We start from the raw sequence: 23,265 nt of genomic DNA on the forward strand, positions 1-23,265 counted from the left end.
ATGAAGGCCTGCATCCCAACCCCCCTGTAGCGAGAGGCAGCTCGGGCCCACAACACACCGCCACAATTAGTTCACACCTCAACCCTACCCCGCCGCGGCACTTCATACCTCTCATCTCCACCTTTTCACACAAAATAACCGGTCTCCACCATGCCATAAAGAACAGTTTCTCCAGTCTACAGTCCCAGCACCCGGCTTTCCACAACAATAAAATCATATCCGCTTACAGAAAAAACAAGAGCCTCCACAACATACTGGTCAAATCACAATTCTCCGATCACAGACCCACACCCCAATTACAATATGCACACCACTACAGAAACAGAAAATACATCCACAACCCACACACCAACACAGCTATGCCCACCTTGGGCTCATTCTCCGTCAACACCACAAACGTCGTTTACATCATCACATGCACCCTCTGCGACAAACACTACATTGGGGAAACCCGACACTCGATACATACACGACTCTCACAACACATACACAACATCATGTTAGGCAAACTTCGTACCCCCCTAATCACACACTTCCAAACGCACCCCTCCTCCCACCTCATCATCTCTGGCCTTGAAAACAACGATCACTGGACCGTGGGGCAGAGGAAGAGAGCGGAAAAACAGTGGATCCACAAGCTCCGGACGACCGCACCGGGAGGCCTCAATGATGACGTTTAATTACGCCGGCCCCTGTTTGCTCATGTCCATGCATCCGCCAACAACCATCTTTATCCATTGGGGGGACTAGTTCAGACACCGTAGGCCAGTGCAAATAAAGTCAATTACCGACACCCCAAACCCCAACCCTAACCCAACCCTAACCATAACCCTAACCATAACCCCAACCCTAACCATAACCCCAACCCTAATCCTAACCCTAAACTTAACCATGACCCTACCCCCGGTCCTTATCCTGAACCTAACTCTTCCCCCTTCCCCAATGAAGGCCTGCATCCCAACCCCCCTGTAGCGAGAGGCAGCTCGGGCCCACAACACACCGCCACAATTAGTTCACACCTCAACCCTACCCCGCCGCGGCACTTCATACCTCTCATCTCCACCTTTTCACACAAAATAACCGGTCTCCACCATGCCATAAAGAACAGTTTCTCCAGTCTACAGTCCCAGCACCCGGCTTTCCACAACAATAAAATCATATCCGCTTACAGAAAAAACAAGAGCCTCCACAACATACTGGTCAAATCACAATTCTCCGATCACAGACCCACACCCCAATTACAATATGCACACCACTACAGAAACAGAAAATACATCCACAACCCACACACCAACACAGCTATGCCCACCTTGGGCTCATTCTCCGTCAACACCACAAACGTCGTTTACATCATCACATGCACCCTCTGCGACAAACACTACATTGGGGAAACCCGACACTCGATACATACACGACTCTCACAACACATACACAACATCATGGTAGGCAAACTTCGTACCCCCCTAATCACACACTTCCAAACGCACCCCTCCTCCCACCTCATCATCTCTGGCCTTGAAAACAACGATCACTGGACCGTGGGGCAGAGGAAGAGAGCGGAAAAACAGTGGATCCACAAGCTCCGGACGACCGCACCGGGAGGCCTCAATGATGACGTTTAATTACGCCGGCCCCTGTTTGCTCATGTCCATGCATCCGCCAACAACCATCTTTATCCATTGGGGGGACTAGTTCAGACACCGTAGGCCAGTGCAAATAAAGTCAATTACCGACACCCCAAACCCCAACCCTAACCCAACCCTAACCCTAACCCTAACCCTAACCCACCCTAACCCCCCCCCCTAACCCTAACCCTAACCCCTAACCCTAACCCTAACCCCCTAACCCTAACCCCCTAACCCTAACCCTAACCCCCTAACCCTGACCCTGACCCTGACCCTGACCCTAACCCCTAACCCTAACCCCTAACCCTAACCCTAACCCTAACCCTAACCCCCTAACCCTAACCCCCTAACCCTAACCCTAACCCCCTAACCCTAACCCTAACCCCCTAACCCTAACCCCCCAACCCTAACCCTAACCCTAACCCTAACCCCCAACCCTAACCCTTAACCCTAACCCTAACCCCCAACCCTAACCCCTAACCCCTAACCCTAACCCGCACCTAAGTATCAGCGCTAACCCAAACCTAACCCCCCCCTAACCTACCCCTAACCCTAACCCCCCCAACCCTAACCGCCTTACCCCCCCTAACCCTAAACCCCCTAACCCCCCAACCCTTAACCCTAACCCACCCTAACCCCCCCCTAACCACACCCCTCCAACCCCCTAACCCCAATCAATGATAACCTAACCCTCATCAATGATAACCCAACCTAAACCGCTAACCCAGACCCTAACCCTAGAATACACCATCACTCATACCTTGTTTCCTCTTTTTCCACACAAAATTACAGCACTTCATTGTACAATCAAACAACTTTGCCATATTACAGTCTTAACGCCCAGCTCTTCACAACCACAAAATCATCTCAGCCTACAGAAAAAGCAAGAGCCTTCAACCATTACTCACTAGATCCCAATTCGCTGACCATAGACCCACACCCCAACTGCACCATGGCCACCACTACAAAAACAGAAAATTCATCCACAATTCACATCTTTCCCCACGCTAGGCTCTTTTTCCATCACCACCACCAACCTAGTATACATCAATACATGCACACTCCGCCACAAACATGACATAGGAGAAACCAAGCACTCCATTCACACTAGCTTATCACAACACCTCTACAATATCAGGCAAGGTCGACTCAACACCACCCGGGTCAAACATTTCCAACTTCACCCCCCCCCCCCCACTCACCTCACAGTTTCCGGTCTAGAAAACGACCGCTGGACCGTTGAGCAGAGAGAATTTGGATCCACAGGCTTGGGACCACTGTACCAGGAGGTCTTAATGATTGAAAGATGGCCGACCCACTCCTGGTGGGGTTGTCCCTGGATCTACAATCTCGCTGCACTGATCCCCCTTTCTTAAAGATCTCAATCTTGTCTAAATCTTTGCACGAGATGACAACCCCATATTTATTTATTGATTTACCCTTTTAATTAATTGTGTTTTATTTATGAAATTTTAGGCAATTTTATGAGACTGGTTTGAGGGGGTAACTTATTTTTTGGTTTTTTATTAGAGCACGTAATCACATGGCTTATTGACTTTATTATTATTCCTATTTATTATTGTTATTTTTTACTATGCTAGCAAGTCTTCTAATACCACTATTTTTAGCACTTATAATTTAACAGTTACTCCTCCTCCAGCTTCTAGATTTTACCTCAGTATTTAACTTACAAACTCATAACTTAACCCGGGGGACCTTCTCGTCCAGGGATCCGTGTAGCCTCCCCTTTTAACCTAACTCTATTAGACCACTCCTTCCTCTGCTCTTGTACTCTGTCTGGGAATTGAACCTTCGTTCCTAGCAGGAGGGACCGCAGCCTTCTCCATCACACCATCCCTCAGATCAGGAGGCCGGTGCTACATAAATACAATGTATAACCCACAACCCCAACCCTTACCCAAAACCTAACCCTGACCCTAAGCCCAACCCCTAAACCTGCCCAATTCCTCACTTAGAAAATAAATGTCACCCTACCTTAGTGGGAGTGCTGGCAGTGGAAGGAGGCGGATAGTTTCTTATTCATGGGTTTCACATCATGAGTGGTGCATCACACCACCATCTTCAGGACCAATGGATACCAGAATGCCTTCGATCTGTAGTGCTGTGGGTTGTGACCACAAGAAGTTACAAACAAATGGATTACAATTTTACAGAATCCCTAAAAACCATGATTGTCTAAATAAACTGATCGCAGTAATCAAAAAGGACCACTGGATTCCCACAGAACACTCCAGGCTATGAATGTTAGCTAGCTGACTACCGTGTTAACTTCATAGCCTTGTAACAAAACAGTCTTGGGGACGAGGTACACGTAAACGTCGTGAAACGGAAAATTAGGAAGATCGATAGCAGACTGAAGTGGGGTTAATTGGTCTTTGGATAGAAGGATCCAATTCTCAAAACTCGATTTTTTGCAGATAACACTGCATCTCCTCTGTGGTTAAGTGAACGATTCTGAACAGTCTTTCTAAACTTCCCGAGGACTGCGGTCCTCAAGATGGCGGTCATAGCAACAAAAACCACGTGATTGAAACCCATGAATAGGGTTGTGGCAGCTGGTTGCAAGCCTTACACAGGCCACTAGGTTGACATCTGTCATTGTGGATCTGTACTATCAAGCTGTGCTGTGTCGTTGCCCTGACGTTTAAGTCCAGCATGTCAGCAAAGTGTCACAGGTCACTGCGTTACAGCCTATTTGACAGCAGTTGGCGCTTGCTATTAAACGCCTTCACTGAGCTGATCATGTTTATCCTTTCCCTATTGTTCTAAATTCAGCTCATTTAGCGTGCTAGTGAGATCGATGAGGAATGCCAAATCCAAAAGCCACTTGTCCTCCAGTTGTGTATTATCGGCATGTTTAGCAAACCTGAGAAAATCTTTGATTTCAGGTAACTACACATTGAATCTCTCCTAAAATTTGCCTCGGCTCAGCCACCTTACACCCGTGTGCAGTAACAGTCTGTGTTCGGCTACCATCTCCACCATGTGTGCACAAAATAGACTCCTCGCCGTAACTGAGCACAATCTCCATAGCTACAGCCATTACTTCTTTCATATTTAAGATCTTCCCACACAGCGCTTGTTGGTGAATTATGCAATGATAAAGAAGTCCGGTAAAGAATCACTTTGCTTGCACAATTCCACGAACCCATTAGTACAGCCTACCATAGCAGGTGCGCCATTAGTTGCAAGGGAGAGTTTAAAAAAGGGGAAGTATAGTCTGGTTAACGAATTCCATGAATGCTTTAAAAATATATTCGCCTCTAGTCTGCCCTTTAAGCGGCAAAATGGGGAGTAGATCTTTTGCGCTCATGTCTTCAAAGAACATTCTAGTGAAAATGCATAACTGTGCCACAACTACCATATCGGTTAACTCGTCAAACTAGAAGGAAAAACACTCGCATGCATCCATGTCATTCAGTTGCTCGTTAAGATTCTCGGCCATTTCCTCACAGCGCCGTGTAACAGTATTCCGGGATAGTTGGTCTTTAATGGCAGTCAGTGTCCGTTTTATTCTTGAAATCACCTTAGAGTGCATCCGCAGCCACAACAAACGTCTTTCACAATTTCACCGTCTTGAACGATTGTATGCTTAACAAGAACGTGACTGATTGCGGTACGCTATCATCATTGCAGCCTTACCCTTGGAGTTGTCTCATAAAAATTACTTGCGCTAATTGAGACTTCAATTCCTGCTATTTTCTGGTTCTTAGAGCCGTTTCCACTGGGAAATCTGTATCATAACGTTTGTGCACCATTTTAAAATGCCGCTCCAAATTACTCTTGGTCGGCACTAGTATTGCAGATCAGACATATGGATTTTGCGTTGGAATAAAAAATAAAAATCTTCCTCCCATTCATTGTGAATGATGTTTTTGATCTTTTGGCTTCTGCCATTTTTGTTGTCGGTCATCTCCCAACACTCAGAAAATTAAAGACAAGCCAATCTTATTAACATTAGGCACAGCTCTCGTCTCCTCTTCTCCACTTACTCACCGACAGTGAATGTAAGGTTACGCCTTCATTCGTCAGAGCTTGCGAGGGAGATAATTCGCCAATAATATATTGAATCTGACTAATACAGAACTGATGCAGACCTTGCCACTTAATGGTTAGTCAGACCCATTCTTTCACAAATGTTTGTAAATGCAGGCTGCACGGCTAGCTGCTTAATTTTATACACCTATGGCAATGAATCTGAATGAAACACCTGAATTCAATGATTAGGAGGTGTGTCCCAATACTTGTACATAGCGCATATTCGTTCTGAGGAATCTTCACTGGGATCCAAAAGACAACACTAATTTATCCCAGGAAGAAATTGAAGCTCTTAAGCAACTTCAAAACAAACACATTGTTATTACACCCGCAGATAAAGGTAGTGGGGAGGTTATTTTGGATAGGGAATGTGTCAGACAGAATTCAGTAACACCAGACATTAGACCAAACTTAGTAGCCCCATTTTCCCATACACCATACCAGTAGTACACAAAATATTGGAGGTTTGATTAATACTAAATATAACATATATACACATATCTATATATATATATATATATATATATATATATATATATATATATATATACACACACATATATTTGAAGGGTAGTGACAATCCCCGCCCTAGAAGTTTATTTATTACCAAGATCCAAAATCCTGGAGTACACCCTATGAAATTCCTCCCGGTTACACAATTGTTTGACTGCAACAGTGATACTTAACAGCAGAATTTACTGAATGTTATCTTAACCCCATTTCTAACAAACATCCTAGCTACATCCAAGATACATAAGATTTCTTGGACAAAATGAAAAATCTTTCAATCGACATGCCAACCTGCTTTTCAAAGCCCTGAGGGACTATAAAAATAGAGAAACAGAAGATAGGAGAGGAACGCTACATCAATGACGGATTTTTTTTCCACGTAGCCATTTCAATTTATTTATTTTTTTACCATAAAACGTGTTATAGGCCGGCCTGAACGTCTCTTAAAAACCGAAACGTTGCAACATTCAACAGCCTAAGCAGAAACCAAGCCGATAGACGGCGCTCTGGTTTCTGGGCAAAATACCCCCCCTCTCTCTTATTTAGAAAAAGTTTTTAAAAAAAGTTTGTTTTTTTATGTTTTTTTAGACAGAGCAACATCTCAATGGCCTGTCTAAACAGAAACCAAGCCAATTGACAACGCTTTGGTTTCTGGACAAAATACTTGGAAACCCCGAATTATTTATTTATTTTTTACATTTTATCCGGACGAGTCAATCCACAGCATTATGGCGACCTAGGACAGAAGAAAAAAAAAACACTAAGTGGATGAACATCAACTATCGACACGGGCGTCGACAGCAGCAACGACTACGGCTCGCCAGACCAAGACTTCGACGGCCGCGTTGGAAGGGAGTACCAACCACGCAACTACCAACACCGCCTTCACCAATAGAGCTACTTAAATCAGTGACGGAACACGTTTTCCTCAACGACAAACCAACACGGGACCCCCTTACAGACGAGATGCGACTAACCGAAATGAAGGAGCCACCTACACGGATGACAGACCACGTCTTTTCCACCACCGGCAAACCTACACGGAAGCCACCGAGTGGACGACAGTCAACTACCGGTACGGGCGCCCACACCAGCGCAACGGCTATGGCTCACCAGACCGAGACTTCGACGGACTTGTGCTTCGGGGACCAGAGACGGACGCGTTGGAAAGCAAGACCAACCACAAAGCTACCAACACCACTCCCGCCAACGGAGCCACTTACGCCAACGACGGAACACGTTTTCTTCGTCGACGGACCAACGCAGGACCCAGGAGCAGACGGGATAGAGCTAGCATAAAGAAGGTGGAGGTGAGAGTATGTGGTCCAGGTGCGACAGCCGTCACCAATGTGTGTTGATCAAACAGAGGAGACAGAACTTCCCTTTACCCGTTTATTGGCAGGTATCAGAGTGGGTGGTCTACAGGAAACAAACGCATGCAAGCGCCATAGAGAATCAGGTTACATGTTGTATGTTAATAACACTATGTTGGAAGCATGAAATGCCACCCAAATAACAGTACTAACTTCACATTACCTGCATTCCATGACATACTGTTAACACCAAAGTATTCACTCATTTGATCCACGCAAACATGTAATCCAAGAGGAATTAACGGTCAATTTAACTAGTAAACTTAGCTTCACTGCCCGAGTTTTTCATCACTTCCTGGTTTACTGTAGGACCGGTGCTAACCGCCTGTGGCCACTCAAGAACACCCCCCGGGGGGGGGGGGGATAAGCTCATGCAGATCACGTGGTCACAAGTCCGCTGTTACCTTAAGTGTCGCCAGGTAATTGGACGATTTTCGGTTGGATTGTACGGGTTAAAATGGCCTTGGGCAGGTGGGTGTCGTTTCGGCTGGTTTTCCATGAGTTGGGCAGGTTTTTTGTATTACAAATTACAGTATATTAAAATATATATGGTTAACTAGGCTAAATAACATTTAAGCACAACATTCTGGTGAGAGGAGAAATGAGTTCTGGTACTATATGGTACTACCTACGAGACAAAGGCACATTGCAAATTTTGCAAAAGCGGCATTAGGGCTCATTTAAAAGACTAGAGATCACGGTGCAACTAGCAAACAAGGTTTGTTGCCTGTCTAGTGTGAAACCCTTTACTGTGCCCATGACGAGCAACCAGAACATCAAAGACGACCAGAAACGCCACGAGCTCAGCACAGCAACGTCTATCGCTCGCCACACTTCTATTAACGCTGTGAACGACTTCTCAGATTTACTGCAAGATGAGACAGGAGAATTTAAAACGCACAGAACCAAGTGTACGGCTGTAATCAAATCAGTACTGGCACCGCATTTCAGACAAGAGCTTAGAGAGGACAACGGTGGGTCCCCTTACTCACGTGACCTGAATGAAACCACCAACATTTCTGTAAACAAACTGCTTTGCATTTATGTGAAATGTCGCTCCAAGAAACAACAACTTTGTCAGCAATTACCTCGGCCTGGCTGAACTTTCATGTTCAGATGCCAAAGGGATTGTGGAAGCTATCATTAGGTTTTTGGAAGATAGCAGTCTAAAAATTAACAACATGGTGGGAATTGCTCCTGACGGAGCCAGGGTCATAGTTGATAAACAACATTCAGTTTACACTACTCCTAAAACAACAACCCGGTTTACAGCTAATTAGCTGTGTGTGCGCCATTCCCTTGACATCGTTGCTCACAAGGCGATGCAGCATCTCCCCAACAATCTGGATTACATACGAGTCCTACAACTGGTTCGCTCATTCAGCCAAGCGAGCTATCTACAAGACCATTAACAATGGGGAATGTCCGCTGAAAATGTTTTCACCAAGTGCTAGCCGTTGGTTAGTGACAGCTGACTGCATTGATAGAATACTTGAGCAAGAAAATAAGCTCAAGTTACACTTCACTCAGGCAACAAATTAGCACTGCTATGCGACTCCTGAATGAGATGTATAGTGACTCGACAAAGTCTTTTCATGCATTTTCTACATCCAATTCTTCAGGAGATCAAAGTTGTGATCAAGTACTTTCAGCTGGAAACAGCTTAGGCGTTTTCAGGGACCTTAACAGGCTGTTCATGTCAACACAGACGAATAATCAAGCAGATCATACATCGCATGAACACCGATCAACAGATCAGGTAACTGGACCTACAACACCCAAACATTCATTTCACCTCTTGAGGCAGCTCTGGTGACCTCTTTTAGTCAGAAATTAGAGACCAGTACTCCGCCCCTTGAGAAGACGCAGCTCATTACAACATGCTGCATGGAGTTTCTGAAAGAAGTCCTGGTGCAGCATCAGGTGTGCTTACCTGCCTCTTTGGAAATGCTGTGGAAACTGGAGCTACTGTGCCCGGCTTTTTTTCCATGCTCACTTGAGACCCAGTGGAGAAATATGGCATCAACAAATTTCTCCCATGATCAGCCCATCGATGCCTTTTGGCTGGAGGTGGAAGCCTTTAAAGATGTCGGAGGAAACCAGTGCTTCCAGGATTTAGCACTAGGTGCAATAAGATTTCTGACCCTGCCCATCTCAACTGCGCATGTGGAAAGAACATTTCCCAAGTAACACAAGGACGATACCAGAAATTGCATGGAATTACTGCTCCTTTCTGCTCTGATGGATGTGCGCACAGGTCTAACACAGATGTACCTCAGCCATGTTCCAACCTTCCCCACAGCTGTTGGGGAGGTTTGACTCATCCATGTACTACACAGCTGTGTCAAACTGTACATAGTTCTACAAAGTTCACGTGTTTTTCACCAGTGTGTTCAAGTTGCAACCGACAGCCTGTTCTGCATCTAAAGGCAAGATATCACTCTCTCTCTCACACACACACACACACACACACACACACACACACACACTCTGGAGTAAAAGCTAATATTGATTGTGTATGTTCACAGATAAACTATTTAAATCTACCCTGTAAAAGTGCAATGCCTGCGTGCGCTTGAGCACACTGACCACGCTCTGTGCCTCTTTGTGCTTTTGCAAAGAGGGACATAGATTTGATCGCAACATATTGTTGCTGCATTGACATGAAAACGATAATTGTTTGGTTCAGCTCTGTCTGACTTGCCGCTTCCCGAGGAGTGCTGTGGTTTGCGGTGCTGTAATTTCTCATTATAAGAGTTAGGCTATTTTGTGCGTGCTTCGGCTGTCAGTGTACATTGTTTTTATGCTGGATGGTATGGCAATTAAATAACATTACTGAACTATATATTGATTTTACATTTTGGGCAGTTTTATGTGCATCCTGGCGGTTTTTGGACAGCTTTTGGGCTGGAAACTATCAGCTGTATCTGGCAACCACGCATTCTCCACCGCCAAACCTAAGCAGAGCCTGGCTACAAATGAGATAAGAATACGTGTGCTGAACAGAGAAATGTTAAAAGACAATACAAAAATCAAAGTGTAAACCAATTTTACCTTCAGTTGCCCTTTCCACTTTTCAGTTTCAGCGTTGTGAAGATTTCTCCCGAGTGGCTGAATCAACTGGGTCGCAAAAAAACGTATCATCCAAAGCACTGTCCGGTTGTGTGGTCAGATCGTTCTCGCTATCTGGCTGTCTTTTTTAGTAATGACTGGGGGGCTTTGGCGCCAACTATGGGCAATGCTGGTGTGGATCTGCAGCATTTAACAGAGTGATTGAGTTTGCCACAATTATTGCATTGTTTATTGAATGCATAACATTTACTACAGTCAGGAGCGTGTGTTGTCCATTGCAGTTGCCACAGCGAGTTTTCTGAATAGCCTACATATCCGCTTCTTTCTTTAACTCCTTGGAGCTCTTTTCTGACTGTTCATGAAGCACACAGGTGCTTATCGCTAATTCCAGGGTGAGATTCTTTTCACCGAGTAGCTGCTTACAGACAGTCCCTTTCTATGCCACTGTGGTGATACACATTTGAGGGTAGATTCACCAGGGGCTGCTGCTCCTTTAAGGCCCTCTACAACAACAAATAGAGCTAAATGAAATTAAAGACAACGGTCTGATGACAGACTTCGGCTTAAAGACGGCGAATTTTCATAAACTGCTCACAGCAAACCATCACTCGAAAACTGCATCGGCCTCACAGCAGCCCCCAACCAACCAGCTAGTCTGGCCAACAATTTGACTACCAACATTAAACCAGCAGTCCTGAACGAAGACACGGAGAAAGATTGAGGACATTGCAAAAAAACTGGGCTGCCACAACCATGAGAATAGTACAGCAACACTACAAAAACTTGATAAAAGGAGAAATGGATAAATTCACCAACCTATACACACGGGACTAGGATGGCCCGTTCCAGGTAGCCTCATCCTCGGCAAGGAAAGGCCTGGGCTGCCACTTGCAGGAGGAGACGATTGACGACAGACAATATTCATCTCCAAATTGACAGACTTCGAGGCTGAGGACAGCCAATCGAAGCCACCAAACGCCCAAGTCAATCACCAATGGCGGGGCCATCTGGTACAACGAAGCTTGTGGTCACCCAAGTCCATGTGCCGCCGAATCGCATCACGGGGGCAGAAAACAGCAAACAACCTCCCCCACGCAAACAATGAGTGATCGCCCACAGCCGTCTACGGCCCCACAGCTGCAACTGGGGACCAGCGAGGCCGCAGAGATCAGGGGAGACTGGCCAGCTGAAAAGCAGGACTATACTCCCCACACCACCACCGCAGGCACCATCCCCAAAAGAACCACACTGGAATACCCACCCAACAGACTGATCCATATGCGAATCCAGACCAAATAAACACTCCTACAGGACGAGGCGGGACCGTCCCAACAACAACTCACCAAGCCTGACTGGTCTGACCCTCACACCAAATCACACAACAGCTAAACAGAGCTGTCTGGAAGTGGACGCCGGACGAAAAATAAACCTGACCACTATACCCCAGACTATCTGGCAAACAAACAAAACAAATGCCAAGACTAGAGGTTTAACATAAGCACAAGCAAAACTATACTGATAATGGGAGACTCAAATGCTGCCAAATTCCCACCTTTCGACTTGGCTAACCTACAAATTGACAGTTATCCGGGAGCCACATTCAGACATGTGGAGAGCACAACCAACAAAGCCACCCACTCCAACACAATGGAAGAGGTGATTGTGTCCTTTAGGCGAAGTAATAGATCACAAAAACTGAAAAAGACCACCATCAAGCAGCTTCAGGGGGCATCAGAGCAGCAAAAAGCAAATTCCCACGGGCCAATGTGCAGATACCCATGATTAACTACTCCACAAGCCTCTTGCTGGGGGAACAAACAAACCTACAAAAACTGAATGAATACATCAAAGGCAACTCCAACCATGCCACCACTAAATAGGACTCTTCGAGACTTATAGGACAATGTGCACTGGACTCCACAGACGGCAATACAATTACTGACAAAACTGGTTGGAGTATTTAAATTAAAAGTCCCCACAAGCCTGCCGATACAGGACGGGAATGAAAATGTACTAGCGAAAAACTTTCTCCCAACTTCCCCACAATTAACCCTACTGAACAGAGGAATAAAATTCATTCCAACTAAGTAACAAAAAGCATAATGGAACAGATCAGAAGGGACATTCAACAATGCCACAGAAGACTGAAACTAGCAGTGTATTACAAGGACAGCACAGATGCGGAGCCCCTACCATTCACTCCCAAGTCGGAATAGACTCCTAACAGCACGCTGCTGGCGGAACTCGCGACCCTCATTGTGGCCAATTTGAATTATTTCGACAAATTCTTCCGCATACAGCATGTAGTAAAACCTAATAGTACAAAAGACAGAGCCTTATCGGAACTCCTCGATAACAGAAAGATTAAACCGGCCGACAAGGAGTGCAATTGTCATGGCCAGAGAACAGTATCTGTGGAAAGCATTAAGACGACAATTACTACCTAAAACTGAGGAAACCATCTATCTGGACACAGTCCCATTAGTTTGAAGCAAGCAAAATTTTATTTACATCATTTTATTTATATCACTGTTAAACACCGTTACAAAGTGCTTTACATTACATACACAAAATGCGAACAAATACAAAGTGAATGAAATCTTTAATATATATATATATACACACACACACACACACACACACACACACTATATAGAACCGGTAGTAACAGACCAAGCTAAAAAAACAAAACAGAAGTCAAACGTGGGAATCCATTAAAAGATGGGTTTTTAGAAGCCGCTTAAAAGAAATCGAAGATTTAGCAAATTTTATAGATTGGGGGAGATTATTCCAGAGGCTTGGGGCTGAAACTGCAAAGGCGAAGTCATATTTTGTTTTGCAGTTGGAATAAGCAATAGATAAAAGACTGATGCCATCATGTTTACATAATTTGTAATATTCGTCTACCTTTTCCAAGACCAGTGTTATGATTGAGAGTTCATTTTAACTGCATTTGTTATATATACATCATTTCATTTATTACAAGTAATAGTACTATCATTTTGAAGTCTCAGCTTAAGGTTACGTACACATATGTATACATCAGGAAGACTCTTAAGCAGTACCGGCAAGCAATTATTGTATTACATGCAACTATGATTTGTATTGAGACTTATTTTGACAGCTGATTTTAATGTTAAGGGGCAAATCCTGTTGGGTTTCTTTCACATAAGTTAGATGAAGGGAAGATCTCCGCAAGCAAGCAACTAACAAGACTTCATGTGTAATGAAAGTTTATGTCGTATATAGCGAACTTTGAGAAGTTAATATTTACAAACAAGATTTGACGACTTCCCTGTCGAAGCATGCAGCCAACGAGGTGTAACCCCCCTGATTTTAGCTGCCCTAGAAAGAGTTAATGCATGTCCATGCAGTCCCCTGTAGAGGGCGCTAGCAGCCTGTCCAAATGGAAAATTACCAGGCCTCGTCAGATCAGAACGAGAGTAAAAGATTGACTGCAGACCTTTATTGAGCTGCAGACAAATGAACCAAAGTCCAACTCGTAGAAGCTGGAACAGAGATACAAAATGTATGCCTTTGTTACCCTTACTCATTTAAGTTTACCAGTTTAAATTAATTAATCCCGTTTGGATTGCAGAGGATTGCTTGCTTGGAAACCTGTTTTCTTTATTTGCCCGGATTCTTCAGTGAGTTTCTACAGTAGCTAACCATGTGCTAGTTTAGCCATGTTTGTCTTTTTTCTATCCATGCACTATAGTAGCATAGTAGTTGTCTTATAATGTGTAGGCCTGTTAGGCCTAGAACTGAAGAGAACCTAGAACATTTCATTACAAGAACCAAATCAGAGGATTTTCAGATAGCCTATATCCTATAGCTTAATATGAATGTGAAATGTTATATGATTCCGCTGTGATTTGTACTTGTTAGCTGCAAGGACCTTCACTAGCTTCGTTTTGTTTCCTAATTCCATTATTTGGGAATGTGAAAGATTGATTCAAATATTCTAGATCTGGTGCTTTAGAGAGTAGAGACTTATTTTCTATCCTGCGGTATGCAGGTTGGTTTCTTTGTGTACTGGATTCCTTCCCAAAGAGAAGGGAGCAGCAAGCCCTGTGACCCACGAGGCGTAGACAGCACGTGGAAGAGTGGCGTCTTGCTTCTCCATTGAGGACGACCAGGAGAGACAGACAAGACCGTTTTGGAGATCTCCATTTTTGTGAATGAACACTACACACACTACCCAGGTAGTTTCAGACTTCTATCTTTTCATATTTTCTCTTTTTGACCAGAGCTCTGAGTCTACACACTGAAAAGACATTACAGACAGACCAAAAGGGGTTTGACCCTTATTATTATTTTCCTTATTGACCATTCAAAGTGCACTTGTGTTGTTATTAATATGTTTAATAAATGCCGGCCGTTTCTCTTTTATAATACTGTTGTCTGAATAATATTCTTTTCCAATGCTTCCTTAGCCAAACCTATTTTAGATTATTTAGCCCAGTTTGCTTTATAACCCATTTTCTGAGTCATAGGCATTTTCTTTGTCTGTATGTTACTTCAATATATGTTACGCAACATGGAGCGTATACCATTTTTTTCCACGTGAAGCTATTATGGTCTTCATGGGTCATTAATACTGTCAGTTTTCATGGTGGATTTGGAGGCGAAGACAACTTTCAAATAAACCAGTAGCGAGAAAGCCACTTGTGTCTGTGCTTTTTGGGAAATATAACTGAGGTTTGAGGATCAGAGTGGTCTGAAAGTGAAATGAGAAGATCGCAAGTATAACTGGGGGCAAGATCATGCAGTGCTTTAAATGTAATCAGTAAACTCAAGATTATTCTGAACTTTACAGGAGGCCAATGAAGAGATGCAAGAATAGGGGTAATATGGGACCTACAACTAGTTCTAGTTAGTTTAGCAACTGCATTTTGAACCAACTGTAGATGATTTAAAGTAGCATAGTTGAGGCCAGAGTAGAGAAAGTTACATTAATCTAGAAGGGAGAAAGTGTGAATTAATTTTTCGATGTCTTTAAAAGTGATTTTTGCAATATTTTGTAGCTGAAGGAAACAGGATTGGACAACCTTAGTAACATGGTGATCAAAAGACACTGGTCAAAGATGACACCAAATTTTTAGCGGTAGGTTTCATGTTTGAATGAAGTGGACCAATAAACATTGACTTCATATATGTCTGTATAACATTTTGATTGTAAAATTTCAATAAATAAAATTTGTGAAAAAAGAAAAAAGTACCGGATCAAACATCTACTGCTCGTCATTTTACTCAGCCATTACCCGAGTCCATCACAACATCTTCTATTACAGTATTACCGTATGGTACAGCAGCACAGACAGTCAAACATGAAAAAACTGCAGCAGATTGTCAACAAGGCATCCAAAATCATAGGCAACCCATTCCCCTCAGTTGAATCTCTACATACTAACTGGACTGTAAAGCGAGCAAAGATCACCTGCGACCCCTCACATCCTGCTCATCACCTCTTCCAGCTCCTCTCAGGGAAGTGCTACAGGTCACTGTCAACTAAGACTACACGCTTTGCAGTTTTTTTCTCCCTATCCATCAAGACTCTGAATTCCACCCTATAGTCCCATCCTCACACACCATTGGCATAAATACCACCTTTCACCTGTTATACCTGATATGTTTATTTCTGCTATTGTGTAACTGTATTGTTCATGATTTGTGGAGTGTCTGTTGTTGTACATGTATATATTGTGCTGCAGAATCAAAATGTAGCAAAAACTAATTCCACCGGTTTTGCTCGTGTGGCTAATAAAATTATTTACCAAAAAGCATATCTTCAAATCAACTTGTCTCTGCCATGTTCTCTGCTCTATACTATTATATCCATCGATTATATCTAACTATACTATGTCCTATACTCTATGTTCTCTGCTCTATACTATCTAACGATTATATTACATCTATCTATACTATGTTCTATACTCTATGTTCTCTGCTCTATACTATCTAACGATTATATTACATCTATCTATACTATGTTCTATACTCTATGTTCTCTGCTCTATACTGTATATTATATCTATCAAATACCATGTTGCGCACACACACACACATCTCCAATACAAGTTCCTCTCACAGCTGGGGAACACAGTTAATAAATAAAGAAGGGGGGGCACATCTTTGTTAGGACCTTGGTTTGGTATGGACCCAAGTACAGAAAAAAAATAAATCAGACAGAAACCAGGCTTCAAACAATAATCCAGTCTTTCACTTGACAAACTCACCAGGAACAAACAATAAACCAGTATTTATGACTTGACAAACTATCAGGGGAAAAAAAAAATCCAGCCTTTATGACTTGACAAACTAAATCAGGAACAAATAACTCAGTCTTCATGACTTGAGACCCTAACTCAGGAACATGTGCTTGCACATTGTTTTTAATGACAATAAAACTGAAAATAATCCAGTCTTTATGACTTGACATACTAAATCTGGAACAAACAATAATCCAGTCTTTATGACCTGACAAATTAAACCAAGTACAAACAATAATCCAGTCTTTATGACTTGAGAAACTAAATCAGGAACAAATAATAATCCAGTCTTTATGACTTGACAAACTAAACCAGGAACAAACAAACCAGTCTTTGATGAGACAAACTAAATCAGGGACAAATGTCCCCCAAAGTATTTTTGGGGGACGCTGGTTTTTGTTAAAATTTGTTTGGGCACTATTTGGGTATGTGTAGTGAGGGGAGCTTGTTGCTGGTGGGTATACTGTAAAATATCACAACAACAAAGACGAACTCTTAAGCTAACAATGGCAATGACATTTCTGATGGGAAGTACCAAGCTTCTCGGAGTGACAGTTTTGGATAAAGTGTACAGATGGCTCTTTCTATATGTTGCGGTTGAGGTATGTTTTGGGTTATAGTGGAGCGGATAAAAGCCAAACTCGAGTGGAATTGTGCAAATTATGATACAAGCATGAAATTTGGTGCATTTCTTCTCCACAGGCTTCCAATCAAATCTGTCCGATTGGCCACTTGAAATTCCAAGATGGAGGCCATTTTTCAAGATGGCTGTCAAATTAGCCTCCAAAAATGGCTTTTTTTATATATATTTTGTGTCGTTTTTTTGGCTTGATTGATCTTGGTGTCAATTCCTATGTTTTCAAGCCTGTTGGGTTGGATTTTGGGATTTTTATATAGCAACACATTTTATATACCAAATTAATGAGTGGGTGTGTTTTTTTTTTTTTTTAAATTGTACTTTTCTGCAATTTAAGGTTTTTAGGGTTAGGACTAAGGTTTAGATTTGGATAAAATTGACGAATTCTTGCATTTTTTTCCCTTTTTACCACTCAGAACATGCTCCTTCCCTTGATGCTCCCATAAAAGGAACACTGAACGGTCACCAAAAGCACAGAGCTTGTGATTAAACCACTTCTCTGTACCTGCTTCGCACTCAGGAAGAAGCACCCCAGCTCATCATTGTGGGTGGCGGGACTCACACTTTAGAAAAACATTTCTCAATATGAGAACTAAAGAAATTATCCCCGAAATTAGGATGAGGTGTGGATAAACATAACGGGTGGCTCTATATCTTTCAGTTAGCGTTGGGATAAGGGTTCTATCTGCTCTGGCAGACAATCCTACAGAGCCACAGCAATACAGACTAACTCATCGCGATAGCCAAGCTATCCATGGCAATGGCATTTCTAAAGCAAAGAACCGAGCTTTTCAGAGTAAAAGTTTTGCATAAAATTAACAGACAGCGCTTTCTACATGTTTCACTTGAGGTAGGTTTGGGTTAGGGATTATCTGCTCAGTCAGACAATCCCACAAAAAAATACAACAGAATAACTCTTGACAGTAGCCAAGCTATCCATGACAAAGTCATTTCTGAGGGAAAGTACTGACCTTTTCTGAGTGAAACATTTGGATAAAATTAAAAGATGGCTCACAGTCATGTTTTTTCTTCTTTTGTTTGTTTTTTCCTCTTTGTTTTCTTCTTTCATTATTTCAGGATGTCTCTCCTATCTTTTATTTATTTTCGGTCTGGTTGTGCTTGTTTCGTTCGTATTCTGATTTAATGTCCATGTTATTTCAAACTGAAATACTTGTTTATATGTTTTATTATTGTGAAAAAAAACTATTAATCATAAAAAAGAAAAAAAAGATGGCTCTTTCTACATCTTTCGGTTAGGGATGAGTTAGGCTAAGAGTTTTATCTGCTCAGGCAGACAATACCTCAGCAACATCGACTAACTCTTCAGTTGCCAAACTAACCATGGCAAAGACATTTCTGATGGAAAGTACAGAGCTTCATGGAGTGATAGTTTTGGATAAAATTAACAGATGGCTCTTTCTACACGTTTCGGTTGGGTTAGGGTAAGTGTTTTATCGGTTCAGGCAGACCATCCCACAGAGAATACCACAGCAACAGAGATCAACTCTTTGCGAAAGCCAAACCAACCACAACAATGGCATTTCTGACAGAAAGTACTGAGCTTCACGGAGTGAAAAGAGAATAAAATTAACGGATGGCTCTTTCGACATGTTTTGCTTAGGGTAGGGGTTTATCAGCTCAGGCAGACAATCGCACAGAACACCACAGAGACCAACTAAGCAGTAGCCAGGCTATGCACAGCAATGTCATTTCTGATGAAAAGTGCCAAGCTTCTAGGAGTGATAGTTTCTGATAACATTAACGTATGCTTTCTCTACGCATTTCAGTTTGGTTAGGGTGAGGGTTTTACTTACTCAGGCAGAAAATCCCACAGAGAATACCACAGCAAAAGAGACTAACTCTTCATGGTAGCAAAGCTAACTACGGCAATGGCATTTCTGACGGAAGGTACCGAGCTTCTCAGAGTGATAGTTTCGGATAAAATTAACATATGCTCTTTGTACATGTTTGGGTTGGGGTAGGGTACGGGGTTTACCTGTTCAGGCAGAAAATCCTACAGAGAATACCACTGCAAGAGAGAATACCTTCGCATACATAAGCCAACCATGGCAGTGGCATTTCAGAGGAAAAGTACAGCGCTTCTCGGAGTAAAACTTTTGGATAAAATTAAGGGTTGGCTCTTTCTACATCTTTTGGTTAGGTTTGGGATAGCGTTACGGTAAGGGTTTTATCAGCTCAGGCAAATCGATCCCACAGAAAATACCACAGCAACAGACACCAACTCTTCGTGGTAGCCAAGCTAACCACGGCAATGGCATTTCTGATGAAAAGTACCAAGCTTCTCGGAGTGATAGTTTCAGTTAAAATTAACGGACAACTCTTTCTACAGGTTTCACTTAAGAGTAATGGGTTTTATCTGCTCAGGCCAAAAATCCTACAGAGAATACCACCGCAACAGAGAATAACTTCGCTAGACAAGCTAACCACGTAAATGGCATTTCAGATGGAAAGTACCGAGCTTCTCGGAGGAACAGTTTCAGATAAAATTAACGGACGGCTTTTTCTACATGTTTGTCTTAGTTGTAAGGGTTTTATCTGCTCTAGCAGACGATCCTACAAAGAACAATACAGCAATAGAGACAAAATCTTCGCAGTAGCCAAGCTAACCACGGCAATTGCATTTCTGAAGGAAAGAACCAGCTTTTCAAAGTAAAAGGTTTGCATAAAATTAACGGACAGCGCTTTCTACATGTTTCGCTTGAGGTAGGGTTTGGGCTCATCTACTCAGTCACACCATCTCACAACAAAATACCACAACAACAGAGAACAACTCTTAGCAGTAGCCAGGCTATCTATGGCAAAGTCATTTCTGAAAGAAAGAACCAAGCTTCTTAGAGTGAAAGTTTTGGATAAAATTAATGGAGGACTCTTTCTATATCTTTCGGTTAGGGATGAGTTAGGCTAAGATTTTTGTCTGCTCGGGCAAACAATCCAACACACAATACCACAGCAACAGAGAATAATTCTTCGCAGTAGCATTTCTGAACATGGAACGATAGTTTCAGATAAAACTAATTGATTGCTCTTTCTACATGTTTCGGTTGGGATAGGGTAAGGGTTTTACCTGCTCAGGCAGACAATCTCACAGCTACAGAGGCTAACTCTTCGCAGTAGCAAAGCTCACCATGGCCATGACATTTCTGATGGAAAGTACCAAGCTTCTCGGAGTGACAGTTTTTCGATCTTATTAATGTATGCACTTTCTACAATGTTTCGGTTTGGTTGACGCAAGGGATTTACCTGCTCAGGCAAACAATCCCACAGCAACAGAGAATTACTTCATCGTAGACAAGCTAACCACAGCAATGGCACTGCTCTTCTCAAGTACCAAGCTTCTGAGTGATACTTTCGGGGCAAAAAATTGACAGAGGCCGTTTCTACATGTTTCACTTAGGGTAAGGGTTTTATCAGCTCAGGCACACAATCGCACAGAGACTACCACAGCAACAGAGACTAACTCTTCGCAGTAGCCAAGCTCATTACGGCAATGGCATTTCTGATGAAAAGTACCAAGCTTCTCGGAGTGAAAGTTTTGGATAACATTAATGGACGGCACTGTCTACATGTTTCACTTATGGTAAGGGTTTCATCTGTTCAGTCGGACAATCCCGCAAAAATACAACAGCAACAGAGAGACTATTCATGGTAGCCAAGCTAACTACGGCAATGGCATTCCTGATGGAATGTACCAAGCTTCTCGGAGTTAAAGTTTTGGAAAAAATTGCTGGACAGCTCTTTCTACATATTTCGCTTAGTGTAAGGGTTTTATCAGGCAGACAATCGCACAGAAAATACCACAGCAACAGAGACCAACTATTCGTAGTAGCCAAGCTAACTACGGCAATGGCATTCCTGATGGGAAGTATTAAGTTTCTTGCAGTGAAAGTTTTGGATAAAATTAATGGACAGCTATTCTACATATTTCACTTATAGTAAGGGTTTTATCTGTTCAGTCAGACAATCCCGCAGAAATACAATAGCAACAGAGACTAACTCTTCATGGTAGCCAAGCAAACCAGGGCAATGTCATTACTGAGGGTAAGTACCAAGATTCTCAGAGTGAAAGTTTTGGATAAAATTAATGGACGGCTCTTTCTACATGTTTCGCTTAGATCTAAGGGTTTTATCGGCTCAGACAGACAATCGCACAGAGAATACCACAGCAACAGAGACTAACTCTTCGCAGTAGCCAAGCTAACTACGGCAACGGCATTTCTAATGGAAAGTACCAAGCTTCTCGGAGTGCAAGTTTTGGATAAAATTACTGGACAGCCATTTCTACATATTTCGCTTAGTGTAAGGATTTTATCAGCTCAGGCAGACAATCACACAGAACATCACAGCAACAGAGTCTAACTCTTCGTAGTAGCCAAGCTAACTACGGCAATGGTATTACTGATTGAAAGTACAAAGCTTCTCAGAGTGAAAGTTTTGGATAAAATTAATGGACGGCTCTTTGTACATGTTTCACTTAGCGTTTTATCAGCTCAGGCAGTCAATCGCACAGAGAACACCACAGCAACAAAGACTAACTCTTCATTGTAGCCAAGCTAACTACGAAAATGGAATTTCTGATGGAAAGTACCAAGCTACTCGTAAAAGTTTTGGATAAAATCGCTGGACGGCTTTTGCTATATATTTAGCTTAGTTGTAAGGGCATTATCTGCTCATGCAGACAAATCGCACAGAGAATACCACAGCAACAGAGACTAACTCTTCGCAGTAGCGAAGCTAACAACTGCAATGGCATTTCTGAAGGAAAGAACTTAGCTTCTCGGACTGAAAATGTTGGATGAAATTAACGGAGTGCTTTCTAAATGTTTCACTTAGAGTAAGGGGTTTATCTGTTTAGGCGGACAATCCCTCAGAAATACAACAGCGACAGAGACTAACTCTTCGTGGTAGCCAAGGTAACCACGGCAATGGCATTTTTGAAGGAAAAACCGAGCATCTTGGAGTGAAAGTTTTGGACAAAATTAACAGATGGCTCTTCTTACATGTTTTGGTTGGGTTAGGGTAAGTGTGTTACCTGTTTAAGCAGATAATCGCACAGAGAATACCATAGCAACAGAGACTAACTTCATTGTAGCCAAACTAACCACGCTAATGGCATTTATGATGGAAAGTAGAGGTACTCGTAGTCAACATTTTGAATAAAATTACCGAACGGCTCTTTCAACATATTTCACTTAGTATAAGGGTTTTATCAGCTCAGGCAGTCAATCGCACAGAGAATATCACAGCAATAGAGACTAACTCTTCGCAGTAGCCAAGCTAACCACGCCAATTGCATTCCTGAAGGAAAGAACCAAGCTTCTCGTAGCAAACGTTTTGGATAAAAATCAACGGATGGTCCTTGCTACATGTTTTGGTTGACGTAGTGTTTGAGTTTAGGGTCAAGATTTTCTGCTCAGGCGGACAGTGCCCAACCGCTGGCTTAGCGATACCCCAATATGAGAGTTATGGAGAGCTTGATGGGTTCAATTTGGATGTTTTTTTCTTCTTTACAACTGATCTGCCACTGTCCTGTATCTTGATTAGTTTATCCCGTGTTAAACTTGAAAAATTGCTGGTGAGGTTTGGAGCATTATAAGAGATTTTTTTTTTAGTTGAAGTTCACTGCTATTGCAGTTTAATGTTTTTAGGGTTAGGTTTAAAATAAAAGTAATTGATGGCTTTCTCAATTTTTTTCTTTT

The 23,265-nt window shown here is 42.6% G+C and overlaps 1 non-coding gene across 1 annotated transcript; it reads right to left on the minus strand.

Annotated features, from left to right (window-relative positions):
- Positions 1–17,955: 17,955 nt before the first annotated feature.
- On the minus strand, positions 17,956–18,170 carry LOC130118698 (small nucleolar RNA U3). The gene has a single exon (XR_008810769.1). It is a non-coding gene; the product is annotated as a small nucleolar RNA U3 (small nucleolar RNA).
- Between the last annotated feature and the right edge of the window lie 5,095 nt (positions 18,171–23,265).

The sequence above is a fragment of the Lampris incognitus genome, chromosome 9 (genome assembly GCF_029633865.1).
Source record: "Lampris incognitus isolate fLamInc1 chromosome 9, fLamInc1.hap2, whole genome shotgun sequence".
Taxonomy (NCBI): Eukaryota; Metazoa; Chordata; class Actinopteri; order Lampriformes; family Lampridae; genus Lampris; species Lampris incognitus.